General features: G+C 42.7%; 1 protein-coding gene across 2 annotated transcripts in view; it reads left to right on the forward strand.

The window, feature by feature from the left end:
- FBRSL1 (fibrosin like 1) overlaps positions 1-22,421 on the forward strand; it is a 965,642-nt gene that overhangs the window by 872,711 nt on the left and 70,510 nt on the right. The gene's annotated exons all lie outside the window — the stretch shown is intronic.

Below are 22,421 nucleotides of genomic sequence, written 5' to 3' on the forward strand. Positions count from 1 at the left end.
GAGGGGAGCAGTTCCCTCTCCCCAGATCTTAGATGACTATAATGGGAAAATCAACAAACCCCTATAACGTATTTCATTTTATATTGTTCCACAGAGTTCAATGACATTTGTAGGCATAGTAGCTTCTTCCAAGGGGATGAAGCTTATCAATTTTCCTACAAGTAGGTGCAGGGGTTTTGTGCAAGGAACTTGCACAGGGCTGGCATCAAGGGTAGGCATGGCTGGGCATTTGCCAAAGGCCCACACCCCAGAAGGAGCCCACAGACAAGAGCCCCTGAGATTGTTCCTCCTCTTTACCATTGCTACCTGCTTGTTCACGTGCCTCTTTTTCTGGCCCAGACAAGAGTGGTGGTAAGAAGAAGGAGCAGGAGATGTCTGGGCCAGACTGAGGGCAGGTGAACAAGCAGGTTGAGTTGGTGAAGAGGATGAACAACCTCAGGGGTCTCTTGTCTGTGGGCCCCTTCTGGGGTGTGGGCCTTTGGCAAATGCCCAGCCATGCCTACCGTTGATGCCCAGTATGACAATCACCAGACTTAGCTACACCATCTTGGCACTGTCCCCACCCTCGGTTCCATATTGTGATGCAGCTGATTATTTGACAGTGGGAGAAGGCTATTGCATTTCGATGACTATTTACATATTTTGAATGTATGTATTAAAGTTGTATGTATATGTTCCTCACCCCAGAAAAGTGCCTCTGGTTTCTAGAGCATTGCACGTCCATAGAGCTTCCTTTACCAAAACAGATCAGCTCTTTAGAACTCCAGGCACTAAACTGTCACCATGTTGTTGTTTTTAAAAAAGTGACCTGCCAGGCAAGTCTGAAACCTTTGTTGAGTAGAAGCTACATTTCCTCATCAAGCAGCCCATAATTGTCAACAGTGGGATGCTCTGCAACCGCTTGACCCAGTGGGCTAACAGCTTGCAGTCCTTCTGCAGTTTCTGTCTTTTATTTTATTGTCTTTTATTTTGTCCTCTTGGCCACAGAATAGTGCCTCAGGCCAGCAAGAGAGATTTCTTGTTAAGAGAGGACTCTGAGGTTTTGACTAGCATGTCTGATCCAGAAAAGAGACCTTGTTCTTCTGAGATCAGAGCTGCATAATTTTGTTGCCTTAAGGGGACTCAGTCTTTTTCTATGTCCCCCCGCCCTTTCCCTTCCCGCTGTGCTAAACTGTCATAGTAAATCATTTTAAAAACTAGAAATGCAAAACCTCCAGAGACAGGGCATGCTGTTTCAGAACGGATACTTGATTATTTCAAGAAGGACTGGGGGCGTGGGAGGGTTTGGAAATGGATGGTTACTTCACCTGGTTCCCGGCAGGCTCCCAGTGAAGTGGAAACTAACACTGGCGAAGTTGCTCTCAACATATACAGTACTCTGCAGCCTTCTGTTTTGTCTAGGGAAATGAACTACGAGTAAAGAGATCCAGGCTTTGCCCCTGCTGCTGCCTGCGGTTTGACCCCGGGCAAGTCGTTTTGCTTCTGCGTTGCCTACTTTCCTCTCCCACTTCTTCCTCTTGTCTTCCTTAGAAGCATGGAATCCATCAATGAGATGAAATGCTTTATTGAGACAACCAGTAGTGGAGCTTGCTAATTAGATTTCCTTTTGGCCAGAAGTGGGTGGTTCTTGCTGGATCTCAGATTACAGAAATGAAAAGTAATCTTAAAAATCAAACAAAAACAGTCCATCGTAATTAACAGCCATTCATGCATTTTGTCTGAAATTTAAATGGTGCATGTAGGAGCCATTTCTTTTCAGACTACCTTTTAATGGTTTGAGTACTATGCTGCCTGATTAAAGCCTGTGACATCTCTTAGACTACTGGTTGGTCCAGTTAGTGAAAGAAACTGATACACAAAATTGGTGAATCTCTTTGACTGGATTTGGCCAACATGCTAACCCACGCCAACCACTCAGTGGTTGAGTGTGGGTTGTTGTTGAACTGTGGGTTGTTTGTTGAACTGTGGGTTAGCATGTTGTCTGAACCCAGGATATTTTCCACAGGGTAGCTTGTTAACCATGCAGTGTGGCTTGTTAACCAACCCGAACAACCCAACAACAAACAATGGCTTGTTCGAGAAAAATAACCCACCCTGCATGGTTAACAAGCCACCCTGGCTGCATTGAGATAACATACTAACCCACGGTTCAACAACAACCCACACTCAACCATGGAGTGTGGGTTAGCATGCTGTATGAACAGCTCCTTTATGTGGGAACTACTAAGAGGCAGAGTGGTGTAGAGATTAGTGTTGGACTAGGATAACCTGGGTTCAAAATCCTGCTCAGCCATGAAGTTCACTGGGTGACTGTGGGCCAGTCACTTTTTCTCTGCCTAACCTACCGCACAAGGTTGTGATGACAATAAAATAACAGGAAGAATCTTGTGTGTGTCACATTGAGCTCCATGGAGAATAGCCATGATTAAATATAATGAATAAATCTGGGAACTGATCACTTTTTAATCATGGCAGCTCATATTTTGACTGCCTTCTCTTGCTTTTCAAAGGCTACTTCATATGCTATGGAAATAGTACATACGTGCCTCTAAGTGCTGTGCATGGGGTGTGATTTCACTTTGTACGATAGCTGTCCTCGTCATTTTAACGTGCACATAGAGCCATGGTTGGCTTTGGGTCCTACCCAAGAGATTCTTAAAGAGCGAGAGAAAGAAGTATGGGTCTCTCACATTACTGGGAATGCTGCAGTTACATGTGGGATATAGGTGTGTGCCTGCTAATTTCTGTAACACATGAAACACCCTAGAGCTGTAAAATTCTCACTCTTATTTTATCATCTTATCGGACTGTCTTCTTGTCAAGGAGCACTCACTTCAGCTTTAGTTCTCAAGCACCTGGATGGTATACACCCAAAATGAAAGTATGCCACTATGTGCTCCTTGGGGAAGGGGAGAACATAAAAGTAATATTTCCAGCATTTGAGCCAACTAGGTAAAGAAATCACGTTTTTCTCCACTTCCCTCTGTATGTAATTCCCAAGAAACTCTTATTCATACTAAAACAAAACAAAAAGTTGCAAGGATTCATTTATTTGCAGCACAATCCAATACATGTTTACTCTGACGTAAGTCCAACTGTGTTCAGTGGGGCCAGCTCCCAAGTTGTGCAGTTAAATATTCTGGATTTTTCCTGTTGATCAGAGGGTCCTGCTCCAAAAACCTACTACTTTAGGAAGGAGCTGTTGGTCCAGCCCTGTTCATGAGCCATTACAGAAGCACAAGTACATAATATTTTAAGTAACATTTCTTAGTGGCAGCTTGTAGAACTTCAAAGCAGAGTCAGGGGCTTCTAGCTGCTCCCATTTTCTTTTCCCATGAATGCCTCTGGGCCACACGTGAGGTTCAAAGACATCCTTAAGAAATGAAGATGGCAGGTGGCTGCAGGCCGATGTTTTCATCAGCTGTGCACCCATTTTGTCGTGGTGCCTAGGTCAGTTTCTCAAATTGCCAAATGTGCCCATGCGCCCAAAAGGTTTGCCTACCCCTGACTTAGAGCCATTGATAAACCTATACTCACTGGATTTCTCTAGTCTCCTGTTAAAGCTATCCAAGCTGGTGGCTCAGCAAATTCCAAAAATGAATTGTGCATCCTATTCATATTGTGTTACTGACCAGGCTGTCACATACACTGAAGGTTATAAAGTCTCCTTGTCCTGAAGCCCGATCCTGCACATCCATACCAACATTCCTTGCCTCATTCATTCACCTGCTCATGCAATTCCTACCTCTCTGTGTTAGGGCCCAATGGATTCACAGCCACACAATGAGGTCAATTTTCAATCAGTGCCATTTGTCTCATGTCAGTAAAGCTCAACTTACATGGGCAAGAAATGTCATCAGAAGGGCAGCTGATAGAGAGGAACAATTTATGGCTTTAATATCAACAGCAATTTAGTATTGTCTAAGTCAAGCTGGCAATATCGAACCTCTCCGCAATTCAACCCAACCATCACCAGCTGAGTATTTCCACTGTTGAACCGGTATACAGAGTTTCTTTGTAGTATTGGGGTGAAAAGTTTAGTTGTAAACATTTCTAAGCTCTCTGGTGGGTGGTGGTCTGTTATTTTAAGGTTATTGGGGTACGCTGTTACATTTCTGTCACTGGGGTTAGAATAAATAGAAGCAATACTGTTCGAGATAGAAGGTATTTAATTATTTATTTGAGCATTACAGACTGAAATTGCTTTTTGATTTAAAGCATCCAAGCCAGGGCTGCGTTTCTGGAGTTGAGAGAGAAGCTGTGTGTGCATCCCCACAATTACCTAGGGTAGCATAAATGTCTCTGCGCAACTGCCATTCCTTGGTAGAATTGGTTCATTTCCTTAAAATATTTCACATTTTAAATGTGGTGCTGTTAAATATTCTAGAGCACTAACAGTGTGTGGGGCCCTAAAGAGCAGGGTGGGGGCCTTAAAAATAAATGAATGATTCTTGCTAGTGTAAATGTTGTAGAAAGAATGATTTGTTTTCTTTAATTATATCGTATATATTGGGGGGGGGACCTATAACAAGGATAAAAAATAACCAGCATACACTGTTCTGCCTCAGCAGACAAGTTTTAATTTTTCAGTTTCTGTGAAAGTCAATTAAAAGAGGCTATCAGGTTATGAGCAAAGGCACTTTAATAAATAATTCCAACCATCAACTAATAACAATTTACATTACCTTGGGCTAAAAGGATCTTTAAAAAGAAAAAATCAAATTAACTTTTCATCTTTTCTCCTGCTTGTTTGCCTTTCTCTCTCATTTGGCTCAATAAACAGTTGCTTCTAGCCAGGTTCCCTTTATGATTCCGAGTTTAGATTTAAACACCCCTCAGAGGTGCTACAAGCCAATACGATCTCAAATAGCTTCTCTCTCTCTCTCTCTCTCTTTGTCTTAAACATGGTAAATTATTTGTTTCAGTTAAGATTGATTTTATTACAGTCCTTGGGCATGCTGCAGCCACATTTAGGCCCAGTTCAGATGTGATGGGAAACCGTGGTTTCCCTCTGTGTGAATGAGCTGTGGTGAGTCTCAGACCCGTGCACTCCTTTCTCCATTCTTCTCTTTCGCAGCCATGACGAGACCAGAAACATTGACTTCTTCATTTAAAGAAACCACATTTCTCTGTGACGTCTGAAATTTGGGGAACCGTGGTTTGTTTAAACATGGTTAGTGAGAACAAGGCAGAATCAACCCGAGTTTTAGCTTCTTCTGAAACCATACTTTCAGAAACCACACTTCCCCAAGTTATGACATCATGGGAAATTGTGGTTTGTTTAAAAGAGGAAGTGACATCTGAAGCTGTAGAAGAAGAGGGCAGTGGGAGCGTGCAAGACTGAGGCTCAGAGCAGCTCATTCACATAATGAGAACCCAGGGTTTCCCATTACATCTGAACCTTAGGCCCTTTTAAATCCCCATGGTTTAAGGATATTTCAGTCTACCGCTGAAATTGATGGGACTGAAAAGCAAAGCAAGATTAACTTTGGCTGGATTGTGCCGCCCCCCCCCCCCCCAACTGGGGCTAACTTAATTAGAAGGGGCGAGTACTTTAGAGTGGAAACTGTAAATCCACAAACTGTAGTTTGGCATGCACGTGATATTCAGATTATGTTAAAGATATGAAATTAAGTAAGCAAATTAGATGGTGTTCCTCTGATACAGCCTTTAGTAGTGAACCTGTTGTGTGCCCCGAGTTACACCCAGAGCATACAATCATGACCCAACAGCAAAATCCCGAAGCAAAATGTTTATAGCTGATTATGTCTGCTGTTTTTTGAAAGTCATGTTCATTCTGACTCCTGGTATTTTTGTAACTCCTTAAAAATAAATGCTACCTGATCCTTCCTTCTCTATTTTCCTTTTCACTCTTGCACCCATGCCCCACACAGTTACTTTTGAGAAGCAATTTGACAAGTTATCAATATTAATCTGTCCTGACTTGTATAATAGCCCATTAGGGATTCCTGCAGGCAGGCATGGTAACCCCATGCGTGGTGCAGGTCACTGGCATAATAGAGGCCAGACCAGCAATTGACAAGTAATTTGACAAGTTAGTGGGGGAAGGCTTTGGGGGTGCCTGGGTAAGAAGGGGGGGTGCCGCAGCTGCCCCCCCAAGTAATCTTGTGTTTCCTTCTGTTCGATCAATGAAAGTGATCGATGCGACCACAGCTTGCTCTTCAATTGCAAATGGGTCAAGTTTCCCTTTTGTGTGCAGCCCTTCTGCTGTCTAAAATTCTTGTGAATCAGTGATTTCCCCCTCCTCCCTCTCATGGTAGTGAGGTCAGCTTGAGCAGAGAGAATGCTATTAACAAGCTGCTGCTTCAGCCCCCTACAGACTGATGTACAGTTCTTCTCCCTTCTCCCCCACACACAAAAAAACAATCCCTCCCCAATCTGGGAATCATGGAGCGTGCAGTTGATGAGCAGGAAGCGTGCTCTCCCGATCAATCTGTGCGGCGAGCGGTAATAGTTCATTCTCCACAGCAATCCGAGGGTTGACATGTGGTATGTTTCAGTAATTGATTTTTATATTAGCTTCATTTTGAGATGTGTAAATCCCTATATTGCTCACAGCAGCCTGTCCTGTCCTATCCTGAGTGAATGAAGCTGGATCATGGGGGCATCCTTCATGCCCTGACAGCTCCCGCAATTTCATTTTTGCATATAATTCATCCTAGAAATGCACACTCATGCATGCACACAGACACACACACACACACACACACACACACTGTAAGCTTCAGTCCCTCTGTTTCTCTGACTGCCCCTCTGCCTGAGATTTACATCACAAATAAAGTGATGCTATTTATTGCACACATTTCTGTTTGGGAAGGACAGCAGTTTACATAGGAATATAGGACGCTGCCTTATACTGAGCCAGACCATTGGTCCATCTAGCTCCAGTATTGTCCACTGAGCTACAGCGCCTTCAAAATCTGAGGCATGGAGAGTTGAGTCAGCAGGGAAGATGCATGTTCCACCCTGCCACTATGCCCAAGCATGTCTGGGGAGAGGCACATTCTTTCCTGCCACCATCCCAGAGGAGTGTCCTATATTGCCCCAGTAACATTTGAATCATATGAATAAAAGAGATCATGTGGAACATTCCCCCATCAGTGCCATACCTTCCTGGGACATCCAACATGATTTGCCCATCTTACGTTATTCTATTATGGAAACATTGTCAGTGTGTCATTAGACCCACATCCACATATAGATGCCCACAGAACAAAACCATCACAACCTAATAGTAAATTAAATAACGACAGTTAGTCACCTTTTAATGGTTCCTCAGATCTGCTGTATGAGGCAATCACACCTCATCAGTAACATTGCTTTTTGTGAAAATTGAATTGCTCCAGTCCTTGGCGTTTCCTATTTCCTGTTACGTTTGAGGTGCTGATATTTTATCTTGTCGCTCTGACTTTACGGATTGTATCTTATTTTATATTGTGCTTATGTGTGTTATCTTTTGTGCATCACTTTTAATTCAGTCTAAAAGTAAACTTTTACTTGCATGCATATGTACTGAGCTTTGATAAGATCTAGGCAGAGCACTAAGCGCTTACCTCCCAAGCAGTAAAATATGTTAGGTCCTGTGCCTCATCCCTTTGATCGACTGTCAATGCTGAAGATGTTTGGCTTCTTTAAGAAGCCTTCCCCCAGGGACCTTAAAGCTCGATGTGGGCGTTTCTAGTCATGTTCATTTTCTTTATTTATTTAGTCTGACCTCCTTTTCACCAGAGTGAACTCTGTGAACAAACAATCTTTCTTTGTCTTATCTTACGCTGTTGTCCAAGTAAAGAAAACTCATTGAAATCAGTGTAATGTCACATTCCTATAATGGCTGGCAGTTCTGTGGTATGAACAATCTTCCGTATATGACCATATTTTTCCACTCCTTTTTTGTGAGGAGGGGGATGCTTCATGCACAAAGAGTCTCCCATGTGTGTGCAGAAAGCATTTGCCCTGAAAAATAATAATTGTCAATCCCTGTACACACGGGGTTTAGGTTGCTTAGTGTGTGTTTAGGGTCAGAATTTTTGATTCAAGGATGCTCATTCATTATAGAAGTCATGGTGTCAGAGGATGGATCCAATTTAAGGGAGTTTGTGATCATAACCTAGTTCATGATTCATGGCCTTATGCCTCTCTCCCAAGACTTGCACAGATAGTGACACACCAAAGCAGCTCATATACAGAACCAAATACCACTATAGGAAATGGAATAAGACCACTGGGGTTCTTTTGTGTGTCTGTGTGTGCATGCGCATGCTTGCTTTTAGAGGAATAAATTAGAAGAGCTAGAACTCTACCTGAAACACAGTAGTATGATTATCACCAGCAATTATAATATAAATGGTCATCTCTTGTAGCCTTTGGTACGCACACAAAAACATTTTTATATCAGCAATATTATAAATGTATGAATTTTGTTAAATCCATTCTGTCTGTATTTTGCGGATTGTCAGGCAGCTTTCATTCCATCATCCATTCAATGACGGAATCTGATTCTTGTTACCAGAATTTCATCGTAGTTGCACTAATGTGCTAACTAATGCACATTAGCACATTTGCGCAAGTTCGCTAATGCAAATTAGTGCAAATCCTCCTCCAAAGTGAAAAACTGGTCCGCTGTGGAATCCACAGGTCAGATTCAGTGAAATCACACTATAACGTTGATGTTATGGGCAATGTTCTTTTTAGATCAGTATTTAAATTTTCAGCTTTTACTGTTTTAAACCTCCTTGAGTACAAAGAAGAAAAGCCAAGCAAAGTATAGATTTTTTTAAATAAATAAAAATGATCTTCAGACGTTTAGCTCATGATGGCCTTTTGAGGAGTTAGTATCAGTAGTGATTCAACACTAATGGGGAATAGTTGTGTGTATGATGTTCAACCCCTACCTCCTGAGATATGCGAGCAGCTTTGGTTCGTGAAAATGCTGTCCTGCCACATTAGGTCTAACTGCTGTAGCTGCTGTGGTTCATGGTGATAGAACTACTTCTGGCAGTAGTACAGAATGCTGGTGGCATCCCAACGATGTTACAGGCACTGCTCAAACTCCATTGTGTCTCCAGGAGGCTTATTAGTTTGTGGCTTGGAGCCTCACGTGCTCACAGGGCTTCCATAGCCGGCTGCAGCAAATAAGAGTTCTGCCAATGCGGGGGATGCTTTTACCTGCCATCAGCAGCAGTGGAAGAGCCCTGCGTGCTTTCATCACTCTCAGTCATTGGATCATGGCCGTTCTGTGCATTAATATGAAGCAGGCCTGTCTCTCCAGAAGACTCACATACAATAATCAAACAGATTCTTATGTGTACAAAAACATGTGGATCAGCTCTTCAGTTTCAAACTGTTGGATTTGAGTGCATCTCTGCTGCAAGCGTTTGCTTATCCAACCAAATGTCCCCTTACCCACCTCCATCCTTTCCTGGAGGCCTGTACTATTAAGGAAGCCACCCAGGTATCCCAGCATAGAGCAGCAGCTTGCTGGGTCAATGTCTGTTGCTGCTGGCAGGGTTGTCTTTACATGTTCCTGCCAGGCTTCCTATCACAGTGTGTTAATTTTAAACAAACAGAGCAGGATGTTGTCATTTTGGTTTCCCGTCAAGCCATGTTAGATGGTAGGCAAGCAGGCTAGGCAGGGAATTTTATTTTATTTATACCCAGATGCATTTTCTTGTTTTAAATATATAAATAAGATCAGTCAGATTTGGTTTCCCTGAAGCTTTGACTGGCACCGTTGCCAAATGCCCATGAAAATGCTTGAGCTGCCAGCAAGGTTGCAGATTTCACAGTCTGGCCATGCTGGAGGAACTCCTGCTCAGAATAATTCTTGATGTTGTTCATATTCTGGGACGCTGCATGACAGTGAAAATGTAAACAACTAAATGTGAAAGTATGGCAGAGCAATGCACATTTTAAAGTTATGATTTCAGAGGAATTCATTGGCAGAGCATGCCGCCAGACCTCATGGAAGTCTCATTGGGTTTGTATTGGACTGTGAACTTTCTGCCTACTTAATAAGAAACTAGGGTTTCTGTTTTCCTCAGTCAAATGCTGGAAACTCCTCTGTCCTGTAGTTTTTCATCTGGAAGCACAATATGCACGCAGGGGACAGATACACTGCTAGACCAGTCTGTGTGTATGTGAGAGAGAGACTGCCTGCTTCCCTCCTCCCCTTATTCCTACCACCACTGAAAATTCACAAGCCATCTATTAAATAATTAACGTGCCCAATGGGACGAGGGGAATCAAAAGCTGTTGTGTTCCAAAGTTTTCTCTGGCTCTGAAATGCACAGTTCACTGTGTATTCTGGCACCTCGGAGCGGGATTTCATCCCCCCTCTCCTGTTCCCCTGTTATTATCCCCTATGTGCGCTGGACCGGGAAGTGGCGTTCCCAGCCCAGCGGGGGATGACTGTTATTTCAGACCAGGAATTGGGGCGGGGGGGGGGGAACAGCCTGTTGCCTGATTGATGTTTGTTTTTCATGGACAGACACCAAACGTTCATTAGAGCAACTGAAGGTTTGAAGGACAGAGGGGGAGCTAGCTCTCTTAAGGAGCTATTGTGCCCACATGCCGTTCTCTTTCTTGACTTCTGTGAAAGTCTTGGCTGCGCTACTTGGGCCTTGGTGACTTAAATAAAATATACACACCTTGGAGAGATTTCAGGAAGGGCTTTGGTGGAGGGGAGGGAAAGGAAGAGGAAAAAGACAATCCAGTTTAATTTTACAGTAATTAATGTCACATGTACACTCTGATTGGTGCCCTATTGGGTTTCAGAATGGAACGTGGGAGGCAAGCAATGATTTGTACGGAGGAGCAGTGCAGTGTAATATACAACACAGTGCTCTACCTTCCGAATCCTGTGGCTTCTGCGCTTCAGGATTGTTTTTTGAAAGGCAGTTACCTGTGACACCAATGTAGAGAGGGAGAGAAGCACTGTAAGGTAATGTCATACTCATTAGGCCAAGAATAGGCCAAGCAGAGCGTGCATATCAGGTTTAACATTCTGCAAGGCCTTCATATTTCAACTGTGTCCTGTCTTGGCTTTGGGTCTGGGGGTCCTATCTGTCAGAAGCCCTCCACCCTCATTTGTGGGTTTCTGTTGTGACAGTGCCTAGACCACTTTTTGGTTCAGAAGCCAAGGATGATATCGTTTGCATAAACAAACATTTAAAAATGCTGGCTTACCTAGTCCTTTCTCATCTGCCTCCATTTTAAAACCAGTTCCTTGAATGCATGGACCAAAACTTCAGTCAGCATTTAGGCATTGCTCAGAGCAGTGATGAGTTACAAGAATTTCCTTTCATGTTCAAATCTGGTTTGACACTTCTAGATAATTGTGTACAGTGTTCTGAACCTATTTAAAAATGGCTACTAAGGCCTATCTCATGGATGCTTATGGCCTTCCTGGTGTATATTCCAGATTGTGGATTAATTACCATTTGGCACACTTTAAGCATCCCTGTATACTGACAATTGAGGTTAAACTATGTTAAAAGACTCCCCTCATTTTCCCAGTTTTATAACAGTTTTAATTGGCATTAATGATTCTGACTACAAAACCAGATTGCAGTAGGTATATTGGATTAAGGGAGCCAGAATTTAGAAAGATGTGGGTGTTTTTGTTTTGTGTATGCATCCAGAGATGCAGAAGGCCAGAAACAAAGACAAGTGTTTACTTTCAAGTGTCCCAGTAGGACATAAATATTTTAACAATGACTGCATATACAGTTCCCAGGGGAAAGGGCCACTGGTACTTATGAAGCTTGGGCATATTGATGAAGGCTGATTTTTATATCCAGTTCAAGAGGTCAGTCATAACCGATGGTATTTAGGGACATTTGGAAAGGACACCTTTTAAATGGGAGTTTGAAAATTCCTTCCCATCCCCATTAGGTTCAGGAATAATTGAGAGTATTGGCAGTTTTCCGCGCTATCCATTCAGCACTGTAATAATCAACCAGAAACAAATGGCAAGAATCATTTCACAAAGGAAGTAACATTTTCTCCACTTTTACTGTGGATAGCTGGTTGTGCTGATATTTGATGGTTATCACTTACCCAGATGTTTGGAGTGGTAGAGACACAGGAGGCATCACTACATTACCAGTGTCTCTGGAAATGAATTTCTGCATCCCAATCAGAGCTAATGTACAGAGCTTAATTTGATTTTCTAGAAGAGCAGTCATATTAGCCTATAGCAAAACAATAGATAATCCTATGACACCTTAAAGACCTGCCAATGTATTGTGCCATTCCATAGAAATCAAGTATCCTGGTAGTATACATTACATCAGCCCTCCCCGACCTGGTGCCCTGCAGATGTGTTGGACTACAGCTCCCATAATTCTCAACCAGCATGCCAAATGGGCAAAGAATACATATTTTCAAAGAATACATGAGTGATATGATGCATGATTCAAATAGTGTATTGTGCTCCAGTTCCACTGGAGCCTGAGATGTCATTCTGATCTAAACACACCAAACTCTGGCCATATTGCTTGACATACTTCATTCAAAATGTTGAAAAAAGAAATGGAGAAGAAGAAATAAAATGTTGTGGTCTAGCAGCAGCTGGGGCTGCCTGAGATTCTGTCCTGTCTGTTTGGCTTCAGAGTGGAGCATGCAGAGGTGGAGGTCTTACTGTGACTTCATGATGATTGGCAGTTGAGACCCATTGTCATGACTATCTGGGACTTGAGGCTGTGGAGATAGAGGAGACATAAGTAGGAGCAGGGGTGCTCTTTGATCTTCAGCTAATCAGCGCAGTATGTCACATATCGTCTGGATAGCAGCAAAGCAGGACCTAGGTCAGGCACAAATACAAATGCACCTATTGTAGATCCCTGTGGTCACTCGGGATAACCCATTGATTGCCTTGCCAAACAAAGGGTGCGTCTTGAAGTCTCTGCACTACCCGGCAGGACCTGGACACATCAGAATCGTTTACCTGATAGAATCGACAGTTCTTCATCAAACATCAGTCACAAAGAGCCAGTGGCATCAAATGGTAACTGTTTCAGGTTTGTAAGAATTATCGTGTTTCTCAGAAGCCAATCCACTGAAGGTTTCCCATGCCACTTTCTTTTATAATGGTGATCTTTGTTATATAGCCTATGAGCCACGTGGCAAATTCCATTCTTCAATTCTCTCCAGTTTATGAATGATCTCTGCTGGAAAAGGAAGTGTCCTTTTGGAAGGAAAACCACTATCTTCTCCTGTGAGGAAAGGGTCATGATGTGCACAAAGGAAAGACAGACCTGAACCCATTCCAGGGTTGGTTGGTTGGTTTGGCATACCTTCACAGGAAGAAACAACACTTCTGTTTGACTTTTCAGCGATAACAAAATCTACCACGGCCCCACTGCAAGCATCTCTTAATTTTTAGTTACATTCCAATAAGCTTGTGTTTTAACATTTCCTCTTGGCCCAGAGTCTGTGTTTTTTTGTACAGATGTACCTATTAATATTTACAAGTGGAAGCAGACCTGAAGGATGAATATGGTTCTCTGAAATGTTCATGAAATAGATTTTGCGATCTCCTATATAAGTAGGGTGTTGATCACAATACAGAGGAATTAAGCCAATGTCTTATCTGTCTCAGTACTGTCAGTCCTAGCTGACACTCTGGGTCTCATGTAACGGTATTTCCCAGCCATACTACCTGAGAAAACCCAGATGTTCCATGTCCATGAATCACAGTGCCTCAAACAAAAAATCATAATCAAAATGCACATTTATCTAGGACTAGTGAAGGTGATAATAGAAATTCCCAAGTCCAGTTTTTCTGATGGTATAGCCTAAAATAGCATTGAGCTTTAGAGCTACTGTTTCACATTTTTGACCCATACTAGTTAGCTACCATAACATTTCCATCTTTCTCCACAATAGCCATTTAAGAGCTGTAATATATGATCGGCAGACCACCGTGATGAGTCTGTTGCTGGAACTGTACCACTTCAGATAGCAGGTGTGGGTGTATTGGGGGGGAGGGGACAAACGTTTGATTGTGTTGCCATTCAAAAGTAACTCCCCACACAGTTTTGGAAGTATGTTGAGGAGAAAATTACGCTACAGTCTTTCTCCATGGCTTGCTAGCTTTTCTATATGCACAGAGTTGTTATTTTTAATATGGGGAAGCAATCAAATAAAAATCCTATTTGCAGTCTAAGATGGTGCATTCCAGCAACAGGGCCATCCTCTCAGCCTGCTGATCTTATATTTCAGCCCTTAAGAGAGCAATCCTGTGCCCACCAGACATCATCTGGGGAGACATAGGCTAGTTCGGTTTCCTGCCTCCAGACTTGGAGCCCAAAGTCTGGGCTCGGAGCCAGGAAACTGCACTCCCCTCTGTAGCCAGTGTGGATAGAATCACGCCAGCTACCTCGCTGTGCTTGGGAAACAGAATGCAGAGATGGGGGAAAAGGGAACATTTCTGGGGACAGAGAGGGGAGGACACTAGGGTGGCTGCTTTACACCATTTCCTATGGCCGCCCCAGCCTTCTTCCCTCCCCCTCTGAGGCACCGCTGCTAGACAGGGGAAATTGCCTGTCTAGCACAAATACAGGGCAGCTGGAGCACAGAGCCGCTGCTCTCCTCCTGCCCTGCATTGGATTCTCAGTAGCCTCAGAGTTTGGAGGCTGCCAACTCTCTGGAGAAGACTGTGCCCTAAACTACTATTGTGGAGAAAGAGGAAAGGATCATGATTGCTAACAAGCTGGTAAGTTTCAACTCTGATATGGTTTCTTGTGCACAACTATTTGCCCTTCTGGAATTTACTACTGCTGCTGTCTGCCCAACTCTAATAGACTTAGATTATCTTGTATTGTGCCCTGTCCTCTACAGTGTTCGCAGTACCTTCAGTTTTCTGTCATTCCATTCATTCAGGTGTGTGCAAGCTTCCACTAACCTGTCTCCCCAGACACAGGGTCCACCATGTTGCAGTATGTGTCTTGTTCTGTCAGGCCAGCAGATCAGACCTTAAATCAGCGGTGTTGAACCTCTTTCAGCCGGAAGGCCAAATTCCATTTCACAGAAGCTCTCAGAGGCCACATTCCAGTAGGTGGTGGGACCAAAGGCAAAAGAAGAAAATACCAGCATATTTTACCTTAACATTCTTAGTGCCAGTAACTGATCCTTAGGCCTTTCAGCCTTTTAGAATGGGGAGAAAGCTGCACAAAACCAGGGAAACCACCACAGAACAGGTCATCGGGGGAAAGGGTTGGAGCTAGGGGAAGGGATGTGTCCACCTGGAGACCCCAGGAGGGTCAGCTTGGGAGTTCTGCACCCCTGCCTGAAATACCGTGTTGTTGTCCTCCTCAAATTTTAAATTTAGGGCATGGCTTTGTCTTTCCACTTCCTTTTGTTTTCTGTGTTTTTTGTGTGACAGTTGGCCAAATCCCGATTTAGCAGAATCTTTCAGGACAAGATTGTAATACAAGTGTCCATTATCAGGGAAAGCCAATGTAAGGGAAACCTCCCTTGAATTCTATCCTTTGAAAAAAGAATGCAAAATCCCACTTGCGAAATGCAGTTAGATACTTGTGGGGGAAGGAAATTAAATGATTTGGAAGTTTCCTTCTCTCTCTCCCCCACAGAGAGAAAATCAACCTGGTGTGGAAGAGGCCACTTTTAGCAAGCAAACTGCAGAAAGGGGAAATGGTGAAGCTGACTCCTGCCCCCAATCACCTGCCTTCCAAGACTGCTGTGAATAAAGAAAAAAATGTGAAAAGTGACATGGAACTCCATGCCACATTTAAATTTGAAACAGAAGAAGTAGAATCAAAAACACAGCTGTAAAAGCCAAACAAACACAAAACAGACAGCTGCAATGTTTAATTCCCAATATATTTGTGTTCCTGATACGTTTCAAGAGACTTCTCTTCGTCAAGAGCAATTAAATTATTCAAAGCATCCAAGTGATACTTGGAACGCTCTAATTCTATATTATTGCAAGGCCAATGTGAGGATGGTGACTTTAAGTCTGTAATGCTCCTCACACCTTTATTGAAAAACGACAACAAAGTCCAGTCTTGAACATCGATACAGTTGAAGTGGTTTGCTGCAGCTGTGCCCTACAGGTGCTGCTCCGTACTTTAAATTATAATCAGTGCAATCATGAATGCTAAGCTTTTAGCTTTATTGCACTGAGGTGTTTCCCTCATCCTGGAAAGCAAGGTGTGGGATGGAGACAAGAGATTAACTTGATTGTTTTCCCTCTTTTTTTGTAAAGCAGTAAAAACAAACCACAATAGAAGGGGGTTTTGGAAGTCTCAGGGCTTCTGGTTCCACAGGAGAAGCTGAGCCCCACATTACCCCACAGGAAGCCAAGCAGTTAATAAAACTTGACCATAAATATGCAAGAAGAGACTTGTTTTCTTGTTCCTTGATAATGCAGAGAAGGCAGCTGTCTGCCTCTTCTCTCAGGTTTGCAGCTCCACATTTTCTGTGCTGGGAGATATTCTGAATCCACACATTGAAGTAGCAGATGTGTTCAGCATCTAGAATTACTTCCCTGGGTGTTTAATAAAGCTGCACAAATAATTAATTCCCCCCCCCCATCTCTCTTATCCTAGTTACTTGAAGTCTGTCTGTCTGTCTGTCTGTCTGTCTTTCTTTCTTTCTAGCCCATCTTGTTTTTTAAAAATAGAAAGGAAGAAAGCTGCAGACCAGGATACCAACAAGAATTCTTGTTTTGTAATTCATGAAGGAGGAGCAATGGCAGGGAATACCCAATGGAAAAGGAGTGTTAAAAAGGGGTTTTTTGTTTCTTTCCTTGTAGAGCATCAAAATGCCCAAGGCATGAACACACTCTTCAAATTACATTTGAACATTTGGATGTCTTGTTTCTCGTATTACATTAAACAGAGGAGAGTCAATCCCACTAGTCAGAAAGGAAGGAAACAATAAACATTGGATTTTGAGCATCCTGCTTTGGAAATTAGAGTATGGGTTGTTTCATAAGGAAAGAAAGAAGAATTTTCCTTTTTTTCTGAAAATAAAGCAGCATGTTTTGGCTAGAAGGATGAACACATTTGGTAGAGCACATGCTTTGCATGCAGAATGGCCCAGGCTCAATCCCTGGAACTCCCTATTAGGATCTCAGGTAGTAGGTAATGGAAATGCCCTGTGCCAGGGACCCTAGGGAGACACTGCCAGTCAGAACAGACAATACAGGGATGGATGGAGAAATAGTACAACCTGGGATAATGAAGCTCCCTGTGTTTTCTACATAAAAGGTGCAACCAGGCTGAGAAGATAAGGATTTGGTTATCTTCTTGCTTTTGTCATCTTCGAAAGATATCATTTGCATCCTGACAGCTTGCCACCTGTAAAACTGGAAGAGTTCTTTCCTTCTGGGTTAGTATTTCAAAAAAGAAATCATGTGGATTATGTGACTTTGCAGTCCTTAAGATGCAAGGAGACCAGTTGGTGAGAGCAACATTATGGTGGATTCACATCAGCTGGTCACATGATTGCATAGGCACTCTCATTATACAACATGCTGTTACAGTTCCTGATCATTTATCTCACAGCAACCTTGTGAGAGTTAGGTTAGGATAAGATACACTGATTTTTTCCCCAAGGCCAACCAGTGTGATATGAGGCCAAGCAGGGAGTTGAACCTTGGCCTCCCAACATTCCGTCTACTGCACAAGATTGGCCCATCCCTCAGACAGCATCACTGAACGTTTATGCAAATCTTTCCTAAAGAACACACATTTAGACAACTATACTCACCTCTCCTACGCCTCCAGTGAGCCCATGCTGCTGCCTTACCTAGCCTAGTCTTGTCTACTCTGACTTGTGGCTCCCCAAGGTCTGTGGAGGTCTTTTCAAGTCCTGACCTGAGATCCTTTTTACTTGAGATGCCAAGTACAGAGCTCGGGACTTTCTGCATCATCATGTAATTTGTATGCCACTTTTCTCAAATGTGCCCAAAGCAGCTCACAACACAACAACAACACAACAAAAAATGGTACCAACACATCAATTGCAATAGTACATCATTACAATAATAAACAACCCAAACAATTCACTTTATTAATACTAACATAACTTTTCAAATTCATTGCAAAATAGGCAATATCAACCATTACAACACTATATTGATTCTTATTTATCAGTAATGTGTAAGCCAGAGCCAAATACACCAAATCTTTCCAATGTATTGAGCCATTAACAAACAATACAAACAGCAAACAGCTACCTTAAGAGTGCCGCGTGGAGAAAATAGCAACCAGATTTCTCAGAGCCTGCAGCAACTGATCTCTCCCACGCTCTACTCTCTCATTCTGGTTCCCTTCTTAAAGCTCTGACAGAGACAAGAGTGGTACTGTTTAGTCTCTTCCCCTGTGCTCTGGATGTTTCTGCTGCTCCTGGAGAGCCCGTGGTGGCTGCAGATATATACCCAGCCACTCTGCAAACCAGATGTTTCCAGTTCCCCCTGGCAGAACTCACCATGTTCTACTCTCTCACGCTGGTGCAGTTCTCAAAGCTCCAATAGCAACAAGGATGGTACTGTTTAGTCACTTCCCCTGTGCTCTGGATGTTTCTGTTGCATTCTGCATACAAAGAACAAAGAATATGCTTTACCACTGAACTTCTAAATCATGGGTGGGCAACTTGTGGCTCTCCAGATGTTTTGCCCTACAACTCCCATCAGATCTAGCCAGCATCGCCAATGGTGAGGGGTCATGGGGGATGTAGACCAAAATATCCGGAGAGCCACAAGTTGCCCACCCCTGTTCTAAACAAAGGTGTAAATCCAGGAAAACAAGGAGTCTCTACAACCATCATGGTTTGCTCAAACTAGATTTATATCGCTTCTCCAAAGAACAGTGACTGCACAGTTTGTTTCTAGCTGGACTCCTTCAGACCACCAAGGTTTGTTGGAAACATTCCTTTGTTCTCATAAATAGCAGTAGACATTTGAGCTTCTGCAAGGAAGAAATGCTTTGTCAGAAGGTCTAAAAAAACAGTGGGTGAGTCAGAAAGTCTTTACATCATACAACATTGCACAACAAGGATGGAGTTTGCGGAGGATGAACGTGAGAGGGGATGTTTTCATCACTGTGAACTTTTCAAGCCACGTTGCATGCTATGATGGCATCACATTTCACAGCAAAGCAAAGCTTGTATGGCACTGAACACTCTCATCTACAAACTCTACTCGTATTGTGTGATGCAGCTGTGCTACGTGGGGCACAACAATGGCATGGCTTCTGGACATATCTACTCCTTTGATTGACTCACAAACTTATTATGTCTTGCTAATGAAATGAAGGAATGCTCAATATCCAATACCACTGCATTCCCAGAACTGGTTCCTTATGATTCATTGTATGGTGGGGAAAATCTTGGTTGTCTTGACTCCACCTCAGGATGGATGTAACCTCAGGATGTAATGAAAAGAAACAGTAGCCTGGGTAAGCAGCCTTTGAAGAGCTGCATAATAACTCCCATTTACTCTTGGCATCTGAGTCCAGCGTACAGTAAATTCTCTTAATATCCAGAAACATAGGCTTGTCATCCTGTTTTCTCAGAACTGAGGTAAAAACTCTAGTGTTTTTGGAATGTTTAAACCAGAATATAATTTGTTAGCTCATGCGGGAAACAGCTGATCCTACATACAACTTGCACTTAAGAGCACACCATTCATATTACACTGAAATTATCATCTTGAGACCACTCCAGGAGCCCAAAACAACTGGTTTTCCAGCATATTCCTTTCATCCAAAATAAATAAATAGGCATCAATTTACTTGGAAGTGCATTCTGTGATTACACTTTAGCCAGAAACCTTTTATTTACAGTGCACGCTAATGTACTGTTATTTTTCTTGGTTTACCATTTGGGAATGCAGTTAGCACAGCCAGAGCGCCCACCTACTTGTACTTCAGACCCTGTCATTTGGGATGTGAAAGAGACTGTTTTGTTGGTGGTGCTGGAACTGCTACTTGCAGATTTGGGAGGGTAGTTTGTAGGAAGCTGTGATACAGCCCAGAGGCAATCTAGTGCGTTGAGGGAAAAAAATGAAATGAAGATGAGCTAAGTATATAACAGGCACTCAGCTACAGTAGACTAGGCATCCGGAGTTAAACATAACTCTGGAATTTAGCTGGAATTCAGTGGCATTCTGCCTCTGAACCTGAAGGTTTCATATAGTGATCCTGACTAGTAGCCATTGATGGTCTTGTCTTCCATGGATATGTCTACTTAATCCCCTTTCTTACCCTGATCTCACAAACAGTTCCTATAAAGAACAATCTGTGAGATTGGCATTTTTCCTGAGCTGGAAGTACTTCCTTAGCACACCCACTAAAATGGTTTGATTTGGTCCCTCCTATGCCCTTCCTCTCCTCCCCCAGGAATGACTTCATGAGACATTTGGGCCAGCTGTGAAAATGTCGTGTTACCTTTGCACTGTGCTGGGCCAGGATCCTGCAGAAGCATTTGTATGTGCTCACAAATGAACCTGAAACACACAGTGAAGTGTGTTTTGCAGGCAAAAACGTAACAGATGGGAAATCCAGAGAAGTGGCAACAAGTTCATTCTATTATGCTACCCAAAAGGTTGATGCTGGCTGCTTCCAGCCCGATCCTATACATATCTGCTCAGAAGGAAGTCCTGTTGAGTTTAATAAGGCTAACACCCAGTTAAGTGGGTATAGGATCATAGCTTCAGGGTGTTTACAGAAGCTCTAGAATACTTGATGTTTGTTTTTAAAAAGCTAAAATAGTGCAGGCCTGTTTTAAGAGTCCAGACACATAGCATACTTTCAATTAGCATGTCGGGGAAAAGGTTGTAGGTTAGCCTTTTCCTCCTTGACATGCTAATTTTCTGTGAAAGCAGTTTTTGTTGTTGTTGTTTATATGAGGAGACATTCAACATCATCCCACACTTTACACTCAAGTGTAATATGAGGTTTCTGCGTGGGTGTACCAGAATATTACAAAGCCAATCTGCATGGTACGAAACCCAAGAATGATATACTAGCATCCTATTGATCTTCCTGGCAGATGCACTGACAGAGAGGATGTGCGTGTCTGCATCCTCATAATGCCATTTTACACATTTTTACTGATTTCCTCTCAATTTGTCAATAGCTGCATGTATATTCCAGGCGTACTGAGTTGAATTGAGACATCACGGCAAGGAATGTCTGTCATGATCTTTCCAGTGCATCCTTTTGGATCGAATATTCGGTTGCCATAGGAACCAACTGCAAGGGGCACGTGCACCATTCAGTGTCTTGGTCTGTGGATAACAACTTGCAGCTTTCCCTTTGAGTATTTTAAGTAGTAGCCTAGTGCTGGTTATAAAATGATACTGGATGGCCTTGGCTAGGCTCCAGGAGTCTCAAATGGATGAGGAGAACTTCTCCACAGAAGCAGAAGGAGGTAGTGGGGGAGTCATGAATGCCTTTCTAAACCTTTGCAACCAGAGTTTGCAGATATTTTGACGGGGAGATCAAGATATCCTGGGTTGCGGGGTGGGGGTTGTGTGTATATAAAGAATGGCTTGGTATTCATGTGTGCCTGGGGATTGCAGCCAGAGCATCTAAAACAATGTCTACAATTTGTCTGTCAAAGTCTGAACCTGAATACCTCCCTAGAAGATGTGCTTGTTTGGGATGATATCCAATAGGAATAATTAAGCAGGCATGTGGTAATTTTAAGTTCTATATTATATAGTTCAGTCTCTTAGTGTACTAATTAGGGATGTTGGCAAAATCCACAACAGAACCAAATGAGCCCATGGATTCTGCCCTAGACCGGCTTTCCCCCTGTTGGGCCAATTCTGCAGACTTGCAGACCATTTTTCTAAACTTCAGGAATTTTGTGCAAATTTTGTCATAGAAACACACACACACACACACACACACACACACAAAATGGCCGAAAATATGTATTTCCCCCATAGGCTGAAGTGTGAAACTGCACATTGGGGGGGGGGATTTGTGCATTTTGTAGGAATTTGTACATTTTTGCACATGCGAATTTGCGCAAACTCAGAAACAAAAAATATTCAGTTCTGTCGAGGGGCAGGCGACAGAGCAAAAAGTGCCTGACAACCCGTGGAACACAGATGGATTTTACACAATCCTTACTTCCCTAGTACTAATCTCTCATAATTTATCACTTTATCAGTTTTAATTGTATTTTTTCCTTCATCTGTTGCTGTAGTTCAATGGCCATTCCACATGGCACGCAGAATGTTCAAACCCCAGTATCCCCAGCCAGAAAGGATCTTTTATTTAATTTTATTGTTGAAAATATTTGTATATACCAAATTCCCAAGATGGTTCACAACAAAATTAAATAATGTCAGATAAACAATAAAGCAATTTATAAACGTACTGCACCAGACAACAGTAAAAACAACCAGAGCAATAAATCAA

Source organism: Heloderma suspectum, chromosome 13 (genome assembly GCF_057233095.1).
Source record: "Heloderma suspectum isolate Gila_16-S chromosome 13, 16-S_ref, whole genome shotgun sequence".
NCBI lineage: Eukaryota > Metazoa > Chordata > Lepidosauria > Squamata > Helodermatidae > Heloderma > Heloderma suspectum.